This window comes from Mustela putorius, unplaced genomic scaffold (genome assembly GCF_011764305.1).
Source record: "Mustela putorius furo isolate JIRA1106 unplaced genomic scaffold, ASM1176430v1.1 tig00003983_pilon_pilon_pilon, whole genome shotgun sequence".
In the NCBI taxonomy this organism is placed as follows: Eukaryota; Metazoa; Chordata; class Mammalia; order Carnivora; family Mustelidae; genus Mustela; species Mustela putorius.
In genome coordinates, this window is record NW_025422123.1 from 11,850,942 (window position 1) to 11,869,323 (window position 18,382).

General features: G+C 31.6%; 1 protein-coding gene across 4 annotated transcripts in view; it reads right to left on the reverse strand.

The window, feature by feature from the left end:
- SUPT3H (SPT3 homolog, SAGA and STAGA complex component) overlaps positions 1–18,382 on the reverse strand; it is a 560,284-nt gene that overhangs the window by 501,403 nt on the left and 40,499 nt on the right. The window contains exon 2 of one of the 4 annotated variants that reach the window (XM_045071049.1): positions 674–756. The exons of 2 other annotated variants lie outside the window; for them this stretch is intronic. The gene's annotated coding sequence lies outside the window, so the exon portion shown is untranslated. Of the gene's footprint in view, positions 1–673; positions 757–15,931; positions 16,449–18,382 lie in introns of those variants that run through there. One more of the 4 variants, XM_045071051.1, reaches the window with a different exon arrangement.

Sequence of the window (18,382 nt, forward strand, 5' to 3'; positions counted from 1 at the left end):
TGCCAGTTTCAGAAGACTAAACATACTCTTTTGTAAATGTATAGTCAATTTTATATAGTTTACTAAAATGAATAAAGTTTTAATCATTCCATAAAACTGGATAGCTTACATATTATGCCTATGCATTTAGAAGCTGACTTTTGGCAATTTGTTTCAATGCTTTCAAGCTTTTACTAAAGTGTAAAACATTTGAACAATGCCTTATTATATCAATATTATAAAACTATGTACTTCTGAACAACTAGAACCACAAATTTTTTCTTACTACTAACGTAATTAAGGTATATGAATAATTTAACATTTTTTCCATAATTTATTTAATCTTAAAGTTCAAAGTAGAGCAATTTTTGATTACCAAACTTTCTGAGAAATAGAGATTTCCAATGGGAATACTGTCAAATTTATAAAAACAAAAAAAAATCAATATTCTAAGTGATCCATTTTCAATATATTTTCTACACTGTTAATTATGGCTGAACACAGAGTATTTTCCAGTGTAAATTACACACAAAGCTTAACAAAGATAGATCTAAATCTACAATCGCCTTTACTGAAACCAATGAAAAATCTATACACAGCAATGAAATTGGCATGCAAATAAAAGAACTGTCAAGACAAGTATCCCTAAAAATAAGCCTACAATAACTATTTTAAAGACTGTGTGTGGTCTCACCCATATATTTTGGCAAGATGCACTTTCTCCAACCGCAGCTAGATTCATCCAAAAGCAGTGGCACTGGAGAGCCTCTGTCTCACCTGTCAAAGTTGAAGAACGTTGTTCTAAAGACCACCATGCGTCCATGGAGAAAAGCCACAGTACTACAGCTGTTATTGATAAGCCCTCTCTAAAGGAGAAATACCTTCAAACAATTAAGCAAATCATCCTTAACAGAGATGCAGACAAACAATTTATTAATGTTCAAATGATGAAATGACAAATACCAAGCCCGGTATAAAACAGAGACAATTTCATACACTGGAATACTAAGAGGGGATCTTTCATAAGTAACATTAGCTTGATAGTCTATTATCTCTCTGATAAAATTTCTATACATTATCAATTCAAAACCCTATTATGTTCCCGTATTTAAATCTTACAAAACCTCCCTTATAAAACCTCCAAATTCATCTAAATTTCTAAGGTTCTAAATCCATTCAAATTGCTAACGTCTGACAGCTAAGAGCAGAGATGATTAAGATTTATAAACAGAAACCCTAAGTATATTGAAACCTGATTTTTTAAGAAGATATCCTAATATCTTTATCAACCACATTATAAAAGCAGTTTACATTTTTGCTTTAAACTAACCTCTCTATGGTAAAGCATTTGGACTGATCAGGTAATCTATAGGTAGGTTAGTAAAAAGAAACAACAAGAAAAACAAGTACTTTGAAAAGAAATATGCCTTGGGCGCCTGGGTGGCTCAGTGGGTTAAGCCGCTGCCTTCGTCTCAGGTCATGATCTCAGGGTCCTGGGATCAAGTCCCGCATCGGGCTCTCTGCTCAGCAGGGAGCCTGCTTCCTCCTCTCTCTCTCTCTGCCTGCCTCTCTGCCTACTTGTGATCTCTCTGTCAAATAAATAAATAAAATCTTTAAAAAAATAAAAAAAAGAAAAAAAAGAAAAGAAATATGCCTCAGTGGACAAATGACGTCCCAACCTAAGTCCCAGTTCAAACCTGGCAATAAAAAACAACTTAAAACAAAATGTAAAGAAATACACCTGGTTAGGTAAAAAGTTTAAATAATCATGACAAATATATCTCATAATTAACTTATTTTTCCTACCAGATAATGTCCTTTTAACCCTTTTTAATACGGCAACAACTCAACTGAAAAAGAAAGCAGGTGTCGTTTTGTGCCTTTTTAGGAAAGTTAATACCCAAAAGGTTCTCATTATAAGACAGTTTCACCTACAACCAAGTCTCACTGCACAAAGGCCAGGTTACCACAGGGCTCCAATGTATTATATGATGTCCCACGGTTTCACTTACTATATTCTCCAAGTACAAAGGTTCCAAAGAGATTAGTTTCACTTTTCCCTAGATATATTTAGTGCATTAACTAGTACAGTTGGGATATTATTTTTCCTTGGTTTTGTCAGTAGCATGTTTGATATAAATTTTATTAAGTGGTAGTATATGTAACATTGCATTGTGGGTAGTAGTTTCCTGCTTTGGCCTAGCCACATCCTCAGCTGTCATATGAGCATATTTCCCATATTTTCTGCAAGTTCTCGCCTTTTTTTTCTTCTTAGAAAAATGACAGCATTAGAAGATGAATTGTTCTAATAATTATAAGAAATATGAATTATTTATACAACTATATTAAATGTAGTATGGACCACTCTATACTTCAAAGAACAAAGGGGGGACAAGGAATACTCATAATTAAAGTGTTAAACTCATGTGAAACAATGAGTCACAAGTAAATTAACACAGAGGAAGGAATTAAAAACTATTAAAAGAAAGAAAATCTCTAATCAGATGCCAATACCATCCAACAAGTGAGGTGTACTATATCAGTATAGAACAATAATTTGCCTTGAATGCTAGAGGCTTCAAAGCCACCAGGTCTTCATTAGTTTAGATTAATGTCAGTATTCCCTACTAGAACCTTAAGAATCTACTTTGAGACTTTGTAGAACTATCAAAACAGAGAAAGAGAAAGAAAAAAGAAAAAAAAGAAAAAGAAAGAAAGAAAGGCCTGGAGGAGAAAGGGAGGAAAGAAAGGGGAAAGAAGAGAGAAATGAGGAGGAGAGAGAAAGTTAAATATTTTCTGTTTTGGCATCCAATTTCCACATAATTTCACTTTAGACAGATAGTTGCTAATACTAAGCAAATGAAGGTGTTCAAACAATTATGGACATGGTATTGCTCTGGGTTTTTACATAATTTAATTAAGACAAACTGAGGAGGGAGGAAAAAAAACAACAGAAAAAAATACTCTCAAAAAGTACCACAAAATAACACCCTATACAAACACACAAAAACCATACACGTGCATGAAGTTGTATACATGAACATATACTTCCATTAAAATGAGGAAGTGAAATTAATCTCTCATAATCATAATTTAAAGCATTAGTAAAATTATACATACCTTACTAATACAAAAATTTTTCAAACTATCAACATAAGGCCCAATAAATGTTACATAAAGTTAAACAGCTATACATCAGATCCAAAAAAAACTGTCAGAAAAAAATGATCACAAACCAAGTTGAAACAAGAGATTAAGAAAGTTCCTTACTAAAACCACACAATCAGTGAGAACATTTTAAGCCAAATCAGGATTTCTACAATTTGCAAAATTCCTACACCAAACCATTTGCTTCTATTGTTTTCAATTAAAAGAAAAATAGAGGAATAGTAAATAGGTCTAAAACAATCCCCCCCCCAAAAAAAACAGACACACACACACACACACACACATAGAAATGAGCACAAGATTGATATTAATAAAACTACTCTATTCAAATAGGATAGTTAGTTCAGAAAATAAAAAGTAATTCAAAAGTATCAATGAAGGGGCGCCTGGGTGGCTCAGTGGGTTAAGCCGCTGCCTTCGGCTCAGGTCATGATCTCAGCGTCCTGGGATCGAGCCCCTCATCGGGCTCTCTGCTCCACAGGGAGCCTGCTTCCCTTTCTCTCTCTCTCTGCCTGCCTCTCTGCCTACTTGTCATCTCTGTCTGTCAAATAAATAAATAAAATCTTTAAAAAAAAAAAAAAAAGTATCAATGAAGATATATGTAACATTTAAAACACTTTTACGGTATGTAATATAAAAAGTTCAACTTATGTTGACAAATTTATTAAATACAAGGTAATAGGGAAGCAAGATAATTGCTTTACTTTCTGAAACTGAGATTTCAAGTTCAAAGCTGTATTTCATTTCCATGGCATTAACGTATGTAATTTATACAGCCAACCTAAACTTGTTACTTACTTCAACACAGCAAATACTAACATAACCCCAAAAAGGATGGAATTTTGAAGATCTACGGTTTCCATTTCTAATTTTAAGCATAGTATAAATCCATAATCAAGAGCTTTACTTTCAGTAACCTATGAGTCAGTCTCTTCATCACATGTAGTATTATTTCTAATGAAACAAACTGTCAGTTATCAAATGTGCACCAATTACCACGGTTGTTTTAAAATGTTTACCACAAAGTAACATTTGCTCTAATGAGGATATATTTTAAATTTAGGGAAAAAAGCATGTGGATAATAAGTATACCAACTTTAAAGCACATGACTTCTCTTTCTCCTGCCAGAATTTGATGGACCTCACGGGAAAAGAAAGGGCATAATCAACAATATCTATTAAGCTCTTATGCAATAAGAGTAATCATCCAGACCAAAAAATTACATACAGGACAGTTACCTGCAAAAAGAGAACAAGCAGTTAAAAAACACACAGATGTTAAAAACTGTTCAAATACATAGAAGTCAATTTGGAGGGCCAAAGTTTGCTTAATTTAAAAAAAAAAATAAGGGGCAAATACTTAGCAAAAAATTGGGGTTATAAGATGTCAAAGAATCCTTCTGCAAAAACTAAAAGTTCATTCTAAAAGAGGAAAAGCATTTACTTACCACACACACTGTAACAGCTACCTAAATTTTTTTCAATTACCTGATTCTGCTATTGTTTATGTGCATATGGCACTATGTTTGGAAATTCCACAAATTATATAGACATATCCCTCCTTTAACATTCTCTGGAAATTAATTCATAGATCACACTGGTACACCTTATTTATGAAAGAGAATAACTGAGTAGCTTACACATTAAATGAAAGTTTTTACTTTCCAATGTAAAACCTGTTTATACACACCATGAGGCATAATAAATCTGTTTTAAAATACACTAAAATGTATTTCTCATTTTCTATCACTAAGAGTTTATTATGAAAAAGTTCTGGGCATTTGAACAATAAAGGACTGAAGTCATCTCTTGTCTTCCCAGTATATTCTGGGCACAAGAATTTTTTGTAAAGAAAGTTATGAATGTGTTTGTACATTTATCTTTATCTAGTAAAAAACAAAAACAGATAATGAACTCTGCTAGGAAGATCAGAAGCGGGAATATTTTGGCTATAACACCATCCTTAGTGTTTTCCAACCCCAAACTCGTTATACCCCCCAAATAATGTTTTGTAATTCTCTGTCTCCGCCCACCCTCCCAGTCATTTACTTCACGCCACTCCTAGTTACTATCACACTAGGAAGGAGTCTAACATGCAAATTCAGAGTGGCGTGGATAAATGGAAAAAAAAAAAAAGTCTAGAAAATTGGTCTGTTCGGCTTTATAATTTTTGTTGAAAAACACCCCATCACTCTCAACTGATGAAAACAGGAAGCTCTATTCATAAATATGAAATTCTCTGCCTATGATATATAATCATCCTAATAAGAAAATGAGTTCTATACATACATGTCCAAAGGGGCAAAAAAGGAGATAGTTTCACAAAGATGTTTCCAATTTTCTTCTGAATCAGAATTAGCAAATCGAGACGACTAACATACTCTGTCTGTGTGGATTATTCCTTACTACACACAGCATTTTGTAATTTATTTCAAAGCTTCCATTATAAACAAAAAATACAGCTTCTGTTAACCCACTCCATTCTGAGCTTATAAAGTCAATAACATTGAACAATATAAGTTACAACATAAGAATTTTACTTTATAGATGTATAAGATTTGCTATCAAAGGCTCTGTTAAAGTTAATATCCAAATAAAGTATTTAAAGAACTATATAAAATGAATACATTCCCTTGAAAAATAAAAAATTACAAGCATAAAAAAAAACCCTAAGATTCATCCAATAAATTATGTCACAGTTCTTGCCATTCACTTTTATAAGATCCTCAAACTGGTCATGAGGTAAACATATACATAATACAAAAGCTACTAATTACATTTAATCTTCATTGTAAGAGCCGGCATCTAATATTGATCATACATTAACTAGACAGACATGATTTAGTATTTGTAAAGGAATCTCCAGACTAACACTTTCATGACAGCCAATTACAGTCGAGCCCAGCAAGCAGTTTGCAACCAGACCTTAAGGAAGGTAAACTTTTTTACAATGAGTTACAGATTCACAAGTTTAAGGAGACAAGAAAAAGAAAAACAGAAGGACTCCAATCACCCAGCAAATATGAAGCAGACCCCAGAATGTGATACAATCCAAAGATGTAAATTATTGTAAATCATCACTGTTGTTCAGAATTTCACACAGCCTCTTGAGCCAATTTTGTTCTTTTCCACAGACACAATAATGAACCAAATAAAAGGGAGGAGGAAAAAAAAAAAGAAAAAAAATGTGGGGGTCGGGGAACAGAAAGGAAAACCTTAACTGCAGAGTTCTGCTGTACAAATGTGTAACCTTACAGGAGTTTGGTTCCTTCAGCATTTGTATTCTATCCAAATCCTCATGAGTCACAAAAATTAAAAAGCTATATCCTTCTGGATGCCAGGAAGGGCCTTACCACAAGCCTTTTGTCAGAGAGAGAGAGAGAGAGACAGTGAAAGAGAGAGAGCAAGAGCAAGGGGGGAAAAGCCACAGTGGTAGGCAGTCCCACTTTACTTTGAGTACTGTGAGGTCACAAACCACATGATTCTGTCTCTCCAGTAATAGTGCTTGCAAAAAAAAGGAGTTTTAAAGCTTTTGCTTTTTTGGATTGTGTGAATGCTTCATTCGCCTCACAAACAACCACAGAACCACAAGTGCGGTGCAAACTTTCTCCAGGAGGACAGCAAGAAGTCTCTGGTTTTTAAATGGTTAATCTCCGCAGGTCACTACCAGCCACCGAGACCAACAGAGTCAGTGAGTGCTCTCTAACCACAGTCTATGCAGTAATAGTAGGTCCTTCAAATATTTGCTCATTTTCTTTTTGTTTTGTTTCCTTGCTTTTCACATGTTACCAGCTACATAATTTCTTGACAGAAAAAAATAAATATAAAGTCTATGTACTCCAGGCATACTGTAAAACTAAAACAAGGTTTGGGTATGGTTTGTATTTTCAGTTTAAGGCTACAAGCAGAATTTACAACAGAGTGTACAAGTTCTATCTGAAAAAAAAAGGAGGGACTATGGCATCAAACAGCCTCTTCAGCACAGTGACACCATGTCAGCAAAACTTCTTTTGGGGTAAGTGTTATCATATTTTAAAAATCCTATAAGAGATGAACCTGTTAAACAAAAAGGTATGTTTTTTGGATAAATTGCTAACTTTTCCGGGTAATGTTGTAGTATATTAAGTATTATGATGATAATGCTATTTTGTTGCACTGAAAAATGGAAAATGAAAATGCTGTACATATTTGCATTTGGAATCTGTAATTTATCTGCTTCTCGGAGTAATGACTTGAAATAGAAAAATGACAGTATCTTACAGTAGTCAAAATGTTTTCTAGAGCTGTAGAAATGAGGTAGTTAGAAACAGTAAAAGAAAGTTTTAATATTCTCATTAACCCTCACTGCAATAAAATGAGACACTAAATTAATCAAAGTATTATGAAGTATTCACCCTGGCAGCTCCCAATATTTGAGCAAACTTCAAAAAGGAAGCAATTTTACAAAATAACAGACCACAGAATTATCTCGACATTATGCTCTACCATTATGCTCTAGTGCAGAAATAAACCTGAAGTACAGTTAACATTTTATCCAGCTTGACTAAAAGAAATCTATTTGTAATTTTAAACTGCATCATAAGATAGATGCACAAGCTTGTTTCTAAACAACTTTATATAACTGAAGCATATATTCATATATAAACTTATAAGCATGTGATAGACATTTTTAAAAGATCTTTATAGTTATCCAGGACATCCAGGATATTAAAAAGTCCACAGAAGTCTTTGAAAACCTACACACAATTACATTTTTCTATGTGATTTTAATTTTACATGTATATACTATTATCCACATGGAAAACTTGTTATAAACACACAGCAAACACTGAAATGTCTAGGATTCTTTTAATCATATTCTCGGACCTACCAAAATGAATAGCGTTTAGTCTCATGAAAAATAAAACTCCGTAAGGATACCCTGCATGATTTTAAAAAGCCATACCTATTAAATCATGCTGAACTTTGAAAGAAAACAGGCATAATATAGTCCCTTAATATTCAATTTCAAATTAGTGTTGATATACAAAAGTAAACTACTTCAATATTCATCAGCTGACACAGTATTATAGTAAAATATCTAAACACTTACAAGATTTTCTTTATGAGGTCCAACATGTTCCAACTACAAGGCAAGTTTATAAAATTTTCCTTTATCCTTTAAAATAAATCTTTTTGCTCTGTATACCTGTATTAACTTTGCTTTATAACTTACAACTAACGATTGGAGTTTCCTTTACTCCTCCTACTTCACACATTTTAACTGGCTACCAGAGGATCAGTCTTAGTTTAGGTCAAAGAGAAATAATTAAACCTGAAGGAGAAAAAAGGTTTCTCTTAAAAAGGTGAGGAAATGCAGTTTGTATTTTACCAAAAAAATATAAAACTGCTGTAGTGACTCCCTCAGTAGTTGAACATGGTCCCCCCCCCCCCAGTTATAACACATAAAATAATCACTGATTGTTTTTTTGAAATGTAATGATAGGTAATAAACATTACTCTAAAAATTTCTGCATTAAGGAAGCAAAACATACAAACAATTAGGCTACATTACAGCCCCCACTATAATTACAGCTTATACATGGTAACTTTTGCAGTTCCTACGTAAGAGATAAGGGAAAAAATGGTTAAAACTCTTGTTATATGAAGGAATAACTTGAAACAGGCATCTCAAGCAGTTAACTTATTCTTTCACAATCTTACTGTTTAAAAAGCAATACATTTTTCTAACCAGATGGGGAACCATACAAGTATCAAAGACTACTTCAGCATTAGAAGCAAAGACATTAACACTCTCACAAATAATATGTTAAAATGCTCTTTATCCTGTCTTATGAAGGGTCTTATATTTCCTGTGACAACCTTAATAACTATTTCTACAACAAAATTTCTAAAACCGGACCAAGTTTCTAAACAAGGCAGAAGAGTAAGCGAAATAGATAAAGATCATCTATCGCATGTCATATATTTTTAGACATTGTAACTAATTCTTCCTCTTCTAAAAAGTGGGATTTAGTGTCTCCCACCCCCAAATAGTACTTTAGCACCTGGAGGACAATTTAAGATGAACCCACTACACCAAACTAATTATAGGTGTGTAGTGAACATTATGTATAGGTTGTCATCACACTGCAAACATTTCCTCAGCCCATAATCTATCTGAAGTCTAAAACCTCACTTCAGGCCTTAAATTCTCATAAATGATTATCAAAACAACCTAATTAAAAATCAAAGGTATGTGCTCTAATGTTGTAAAATAAGTTTTTTGAAGTTTAAGCTTTCCCTAGGTGAAGGACAAAATTGGCTCGCCTCAGTATGAGTGAAAAGTGTGTGTGTGAGGGAGAGAGAGAAAGAGACAGAGACAGGAAGATCTTTCAGTGTCTGTTCTCTCAGCACACCATTTACCTTGAATTGAACAAGAATTTTCAATCTGCATTATTCAAACTCTACCCATTATTTATGATAAAGTTTATTGAAAATGACAGATCTGACTCATGGAGTTTCTTACAATTAAGAAGTTAATTATGACAATATATCAGCTGATTAAATTTCTAAATAAAGCCTTTGTAACTGACCATAGTAACTGAACATGATGTGTAAACATTAACTTCCAAAATAATAGCTATGGTCCATATCAATAACTTCATAGTTTCAAGATCTAATAATGTTGAAGTGTTACAACTTGCTTTTAACAGCTAACTTCCAAAAGCCAGGGAGACAATTTAAAAAGTCAAGAACATACACAGAAGACCATTCCAACATATATTAAAAGTTAAAAATGTCGATGCAATTCCCAAAAGACTCATAATACAAATTATTCTGAATTATAATAAATAATCCCAATTTTACATGAATAGCTGTTAAAGATCTCACTTTTAAAATTTTAAAAACATTTTAAAATGCAAAAATTTAAAAGAAATCACAGAAAAATATTTTTGTTAGTCTGTATGAACCTCTGGATAGTCTCCAAATCACAAGAAAGGCATAAAATATACATGATAACATTATGATACATTTTAGTTATTTTAAAAGAACAAAAAATTAATCTATTCAATTACACCCTTCAAACTAATCACTGATAGTTTGACTTGTTTAAATCAGTCATGCTAAAATTAAATTCAGTAAGATAGAAATGTTCCAGTTTGTTAAAAGAACACTGAAATATTTGATGGTTAAATAAACTGCAGAGGGAGGAAAAAACTAACTCATTGAAGGCACTAAGATTTTATCAAACACACAGAATTAATCTTTATTGAATAGAACCATTCACAAATCAAAACTCACTGTACTTCAATACTTTCAAGCAGCGCTAATCAATTACAAACCTTTTCTAGTGCTTCAAAACTCATGTGCTTTCAATTTTATACACTGGTGGTCTTCAAGTACTGTATTGGGGCTGAGTTAAGACATTCTGTATCACAACTTTTTTTTCAACAAATATCCTTCTAGAGGGCTTTTTTTTTTCCTCTCTAGAGCTGCTCAAATGAAAACTGTGGTAATATTTTTATACTGTACTTCTTTGTTGAAACTAAAGGTTAGGGGTTACCTAAATACCTCAACTGTATATACAAAAAAGGGAAAAGGTAAGTATTCATATAAAAAAATCCAATGGGACTGGATTATTTATTTTTGCATTTCCTATGATTAATGATGCACCCGTACCTACTTGAAAACTGATGGCAAAACAGGGTAACATCCCAAATTCCTGTCCAAAGCATACAAATATCAACCTCCCATACTGTTCTAGCCCTTGTTCCAAGAGACTAAAATGTGACAATCCTGATAGTGAAGTCATGCAAAAGCTCCTCAAAAGCATTAAGATCACAAATGCTATTACCTAACAAAAGACTTTAACATAAAGGGTTCACTGAGACAGCCTACTTCTACAGTGTCTCTTTAAAGACATTACACATTTGGTCAAATAGACAAATACTTTCAATATGAAAAAATCCTTCCTGCAAATAATAAAATTATAAATGTGACAAAGTATGACCATTTTTTCTAGTCATTTACTATTCAAGACTTATTAAATGGGAGCTAGTAAAACCAAACATAATTTAGGCAGAAAAACCCCAATAGGCTACCTGAATGCACTATTTTTTTTCTCTTATACCAATGAATCCCACTGAAAAAAACTACCCCCCCCCAAAAAAAAACTCTGTCCCTGAACTCCAGTAATAAGGATAGCAATAAACTCCAATAGTCAGTATTTTCTAAAGAGCAAAATAATCAAAGCTGTCTCAAGTATTAGGTAATTCTTCATGAAATCTAAAATGTTTACTATTTTAAAACAAATATTTAGAAAAGGAAGTCTCACATCATGAAAATATACACCTTAATACAATATACTGCCATTTCAAAGATTATGGAGTTCAGTGACTACGTGTTTTGATTAATGTGTTACAATTCAAAAAAGTAACGGGGATATTCTATACCTTATTCAAAGGGAATTTCCTCACAATTGTCACCACAGCTGACCACAAGCTTTTGTCCATTCAATAGCAAACCTATAAAACAAGCTATACATTCCTACATAACTTTTTTAAAAGATTTGTACAAAAACTGAGCTTAAATGTTCTTTTACTACAATGTATGTAATATCTTCATCTTACATTGAATTCTTAGGCATTTTCCCCCCTTTATACTATTTTTTTAAGAACATGGACTCAAGGTTTGGGACAGTATTAGATGAATGTAATTAACACCGTATCAACATTTCAGGTGTTTGTTGTGATTACTGAACAGGATGTTAACTCTAAAACATTTTTTTCATAAATGTGCTTTCTTTTGACTAGAAAATAAAAATCCCATTATTTACCAGGATATACAAAACAATTTCCAAATAAAATTAGGTGTAGAACTAAGAGTCCTTCAAAAGCTAATTGCTACATAAGCATTTAATATTTGCACTGAAAAAAATTCATTTATTAATACATCTACTATAAATACCCTATATTCTCATTAATATTCATAAATGTAACATCAAATATATATTCTAGGACCAAAAATCATACCAAATGTGATTTTGAGTCTATTAAAAAAAGGAAAAATGTTATTTCATCTTAAGTGCTTTCCATTTTTCAAATTAATTGCCCACAAGGAATTCTGTACCATATAGACATATTAAGTGAATCCAACTTTTCATAATACTTAAGATATTTTAAAATTATTTTATTGATGACAGAAAATTTGCATCGTTAACATTATTCTCAGACATGTATTTAAGATTATTGTGGAAATTAGCTTAAATGTTCTATTATCTGCATTATTTCTATTGCCATCCCTTAAGAAATCACACACAAGTTACATTAGAGAAGTGACATTCTTAACAAGGTACAACAAGGCAAACAAGGCAAACAATTTTTACCACAAAATCAAATAAATTTTATTTTACCTTTCATTTAAAACTGGCTTTTTATTTTTTTACATCTATAGTAGCCACTAAAAATCATTATGCCATCAACTAGAATTACATAAAAGCCTAAGTTTAAAACTCTAAAATTTATGCATTTATAGGTTCCTCTAAAATTTATATGGACCTTGAGTGTGCCCGCCATTGTTTACATATTCCTTATAGGCAGATGTCTTACAATTAAATCCATTTTGGTGGTTCAGTATAAGCAAAAAATAGTAGTAATAATAATAAAGAACAAATGCTAGCCAAAGCACAATTAATGGCCATCAGTAAGGTTTTAAAACCTATACACGTACAAACTCTGAAAAAATGAGAATAATGATGTTGCGCTATTCCACAGAACATTATATGAAGGTGGACATATTTTTATACAAAAACAAAATATATAACAAAATATAACTTAAATCTCTTTCAACTATTAGTCCGCTCAAAATCTTAATACAGTCTCTGCATTTGCATGTGCATACAAAATCACACAAATGAGTGACTACAGAACTTACAATAATAATTGTAAACAAAGAGAAAAACAATTATAAATAATGTAACTGAGGTATTGCTTATAGTTCTTTTGTGAGAGATAACCAATTCCTTTTTGCATGTATACTAACAAAGAAATGTCGACTCTAAAACCATTAACAGACATCAAGCAGACAACCCAGTCTACTGGGAAACTCAAGATAAAAATAATGAAAAACTACACCTGTAATATCTAAGGACATTATTTTCCAGTTATAAACTTAAAATAATTAAACAATGATTATCAGTTAAACAAATTATTAGTTCACAAAGGTAAATATGAGTGTAACCATTGTGTTAACAGACACCTATTTAGAGACATTCTCTCAAACAAGAATTCTGGCTTGGAGGTAAACAGGTATATTTTCTATATATATACTTACTGCCTATATAACTTGTGAAACAATTTAAGTTAGGTATTGTGATTTTTAATTTGCTTATTTTGCTTTAGCCATAATAATTATAATTCTACTTTTAATTTCTCCACTGAACATCTCAATTTAAACTTCAAATTTCCCAGATAATCTTTACATGAAAAGGTATTATTTCTATCAAATGATTAAAAATTATTTAAATGAATCTAAGCAAAGTGAATTCACTGTGAAGCTAAAAGATAATAAAGTGCTATGTTTTATAATCAATATTTTAAACCACTATTTTTAATGTATTGCTGTAACATGGTCCTAGAAAATAGACATAAAAATGTATCCAAAAGATACAGGGTGCAAGTTCCCTTTAATCAATAATATTATAAGACTTGTTTGTAAATATAGCTCAAAGATAACTTAAATGAATTCTCAATTTCATAAAATTTTACCACCTTACAGAAATCTGCAATATTAGATATATATACTGTATTACATATAGCACAGAAAATCTTCAATAACTTACATTATATCAATCAGTATATTTTCCATAACATGAGTAACTATAAAAGTATGTAAGCATTTCATACTAAGGATACCCAATTTGAAATATCAGGACAATATAAGAAAATATCTGAGAAAACTTCCATTAAGACAGTAACATCCTAATATCAGGCATAATTGGTTATAAAAGGTAATCTAGTGAGATTAATTTTTATTAATTAACCTCTCATGAAATTGGTAAAGCTTTTAAAGTTATTCGACTTCTGACAAAATGCAGAAAATATTGCTATTGCTCTTTCAAATAATTCAACACAAAATGAAAATATTTAAGAAGATAATCCATAAAGCAGATAGTACTTACAAAAACAATGTACTATAGTACCTTTGTAAAACAATATAAAGAGAAAAGTTAATGTAATTCAAACTTTTGATCATTAATTCAACCTCCTCTCCATAATAGAAACTCTTATTTTTTGTATTATTAAAACCTGAATGTTCACACAGAATTCTTTACATTCCCCAAGTTGTTAAAACTAAACACATACAGTATGTTCTCACTCACTCTCTCTCTCTCCATACCCCACTTCCCTCCCTTCCTCTTTGAGTACCTTTATCTTAGGAGGAAATCTTATAACATTTTTTTTTAATTTTTTATAAACATATATTTTTATCCCCAGGGGTACAGGTCTGTGAATCACCAGGTTTACACACTTCACAGCACTCACCAAAGCACATACCCTCCCCAATGTCCATAATCCCACTCTTATAACATTTTCAAAACATCTTACCACTAGTATCTACCTCAATTCAAAAATGTCATATCTAAGCTAGATAGTGACAACTGGTACTGTCAGAACACTATTCGTGATTTAGCACTAGAAGTTTAACAATACATTTCCTTTATAATATGCATAAGCATATTGCAGAATGTTTTAGTGAACGAGCAAGACCAGAGAAAACATATAGATTTTTTTTAAATTACCATTCACAGGATCCAGAAAGAAAACAGATCCATATGCAGATTAGGCTTATTTTTATTTTATTTTATTTTTTTAGGCTTATTTTTATTTTCATAAATATTCTTATTTTTAAAAATATAATGATAAATCAGAATATATCAAGGAACACTTAGATAACTTTTTTACAAGAGTAAAATATCTGGCTTATATTGCCAAATTATTTAATTACTAAATGACTAAACCACTCTATATTTATACATTTATATATGTAAAAAAATTCCACTGAGGCATATTCAAACCATTTTCTTGGCTACAAAACAAGATCATGTGCTCCAACAAATAACAAAATATTTTTCATAAAGTATTTATTTAAAAAGTTATTATATACTACATGTACAAAATGATGAGATTTTCTATAATGAAATTACATTAATATACATAACTCAAATTTGCCACCTTGATTTAAACCTTAATCAGCCAAGAACATGATCAATTCATTGTGCTTACATTATCCAAAAAATTCTAATACCCCAAAGCCGTTTTAAAGCAAACTTTAAGAAAAATCATATTACTATTATAAGCTGACAGATATTTTTTGAAATATAATGTGAATATAATGTGAAAATAATGTGATCTGAAGACTTACATATAAACTTAAATAAACTTACATACTCAAACATATTAAATGAACAAGAAGACAGCAAACACATGGATGAAATAAAACTCTACCAAGCAACAGTATAATAGTAAAAAGCCAACCCTAATCACAAGAGAAATATATATGCTTTTTAAAACACATGCCTAAGTTAAATGCTTTTAAATACATGCTCGTCTTTCGAACTGCTCAAATGAACAGATAAGATCCCAATGACTACAGAACTTTCCTCTAAACCGGCAAAACCAAAAAAAAAAAACCTAATTCTTAATTTTGCAATTATAATGTGTGACACTTTCTTTAATCTTAAGAGTACCATTCATTCTAAACCGGCTGGAAAGCTTGCCCATTACATTTTTCCTGTACGTACCTCTTCCTTATCAATTATGGTGTATCTTCAGCATTCGGAGAAGAGGAAAAAAAAAAAGGCTTCAAAACTTTGAGTTTAAAACACATCGTTAAACCAATATACACGGGGCTACTTTAAAAATATTCATTTCTAGAAGGCCAGAAAATCTTACTTTTTTTAAGCTGATGCATCTACACATAGAAAGCAACTTTTAGTAAGTTCTTTTGCTACGCCATAATGATCTGCTCCAGGAACTCAAGGGTACCTAAAACAACGAACTACCTGTTCTAGCCATGCTTAGGAATGTGTCCAAATCATTTTTATTGATTTAACCTTTATAGGAATGCTACATATCCTCAGAGCAAAACATTTTGAACGTATTTATAATATGACACACTTCTGAGAAACCATGAAAAAGAAAGCTAAAAACAAATCTAGATACTCCTCCACTCTTGGTTGTTATGGGTTTATTTTTTTTTTTAAACACTATCCACAGACCTAAATATTAAATAATTCTATGTAGGAAAAACTTACTTTGGCACCACTGTAAGTAGAAATAAAAATTTATTTTGGAAAAAAAAAGGTGCATTTAAATAAATTTGAACTTTAAGAAACAAAATGCCTGACTTCCCAGTGATGTCACATCTACAAATTTTAGCGGACTCTAAACACTCATTTTCATATTCTAATTACATATTAATCATGGAACCTACAAAACATATCAAACTTAAAGAATTCAGTCCTTATTGAATAAACTAAGTTGTTCTCTAGTTTACATTCTGAGAGTTTACAGAGAGAGTTCTGTGTTACCTATCTCTCCAGCTTTCTACAAGTGGTACTTTATTAATGGCTTCAGCAGCTAATGCCTGCATTAGTTATGTTTTCCAAATAATAATTCACAATATTATGCTTCCTCATATTATGGTTCATCATTCGTTAACTTGAACCTCACCTCTAAAGAAGTTATACTTTCACTGCAAACTGTTCTCTTAAAAAGGCAAACAACTTCTGAGCATTTCCAGATGTAGCACTCAAAAAAAAAAAAAAAAAAGAAAAGAAAAACCATAGGCAAATTCTCAAAGAATTCGAAAATTATTAATAAAAATGTAGTAAAACTTGAGTCACTACTACTTCAATGATATCCATAAGTTTAAGAGCTGAATGTACTATATATCAAATTAAGAAGCTTATGATAGATTTCAGGTAGCTGCCAGTAGATAAAACAACCAAGCACATTTCAGGGTGAGACAAGATTCTACTGAACTGGAAGTTCCGAAGCTCTGACAATCACTGAACATGCAAGAATAAAATGATAATGTTATCTTTTTCAAACAGCTAACTTTTCTTCTGGGTAATATAAATTTGGGTTTGGCTACATTATTTTCATTTTGTCATTAATTTTTTATAAAACATCCAAGCATGCATGTGATTATGCTAAACCAAAATTAAAATAATTTATATGCAGCCTACTCTCTGGAGCAGGGCTGGGACTAGAGTGAGGCAAGCAGGCGTCTAGGGCACAACATTTAAGGAGGTACTTACTTGTGCCCAACCCTAAAAATGAGCACCTCCTTAAAACGTTGTGCCCTAGACACTGTTTGCCTCACCCTAGGCCCAGGTCCTGCTCTGAAGGTACACTAGAACAACCATTTCATGAGACATATCCTAAGGAGGATATCATAAAATACATATATATGGTAATATAAGAATAAGAAAATGAAAAATAAGAATATTTACATGTTTATCAGCCTATCTGATTTGTACTTTTCTTTAAAAAAAGAACCCACTCGGACTTATATGCAAATAAACATTAAAAAAAATCATATTATAATGAGCAATTTGAGTTCAGAGATGTCACAGTTGACATATTTTTTTAAAGGAGCCTTTTATTTGCCATATCTATCTTTATTATCTGACCATATGTTTTTTTTTAAAAAAAAAAAAGGATTGAGCAAGTATGTTCCATTAATGGGCTCACAGGACAACACAGGACTTGCTACAGCCCAGTGGCATTGACATCAGACTGATTAACAGAATCACCTGAGGAAAAGGTCTTGAGGAGGAAGGGGAAATGAGAGGGAATTTTTTTTTTTTTTAAACAAAGCTCTATAAGTAAATTAACCAAGTTTGGGGCCCAACAGAGAGACAACTTTTACATTCAGAAATAAACCAAAGACAAGACAGATACATAAAATATGTACATTTCCAAATTGTTTCTCCACTAAACATTTTTAAAGCTATTCACAAGAAAGCAAACACTAAAATTTCAGTTTTTTACTTTACTTCCCTTCCTTCTAGCAGACATGTTAGTCAGCGAGGATGTGTCCAACAAGTAATACCAATAAAGAAGGTCAGAAGCATAGTTAAGTAAGATGAATACAGCCAAAAATACTAATATCTTTCTTTTAGGTTCAAATAGCTATTCCAAGTATATAATCAATCTATACTAAAAACTTAATACTTTAAACTTTA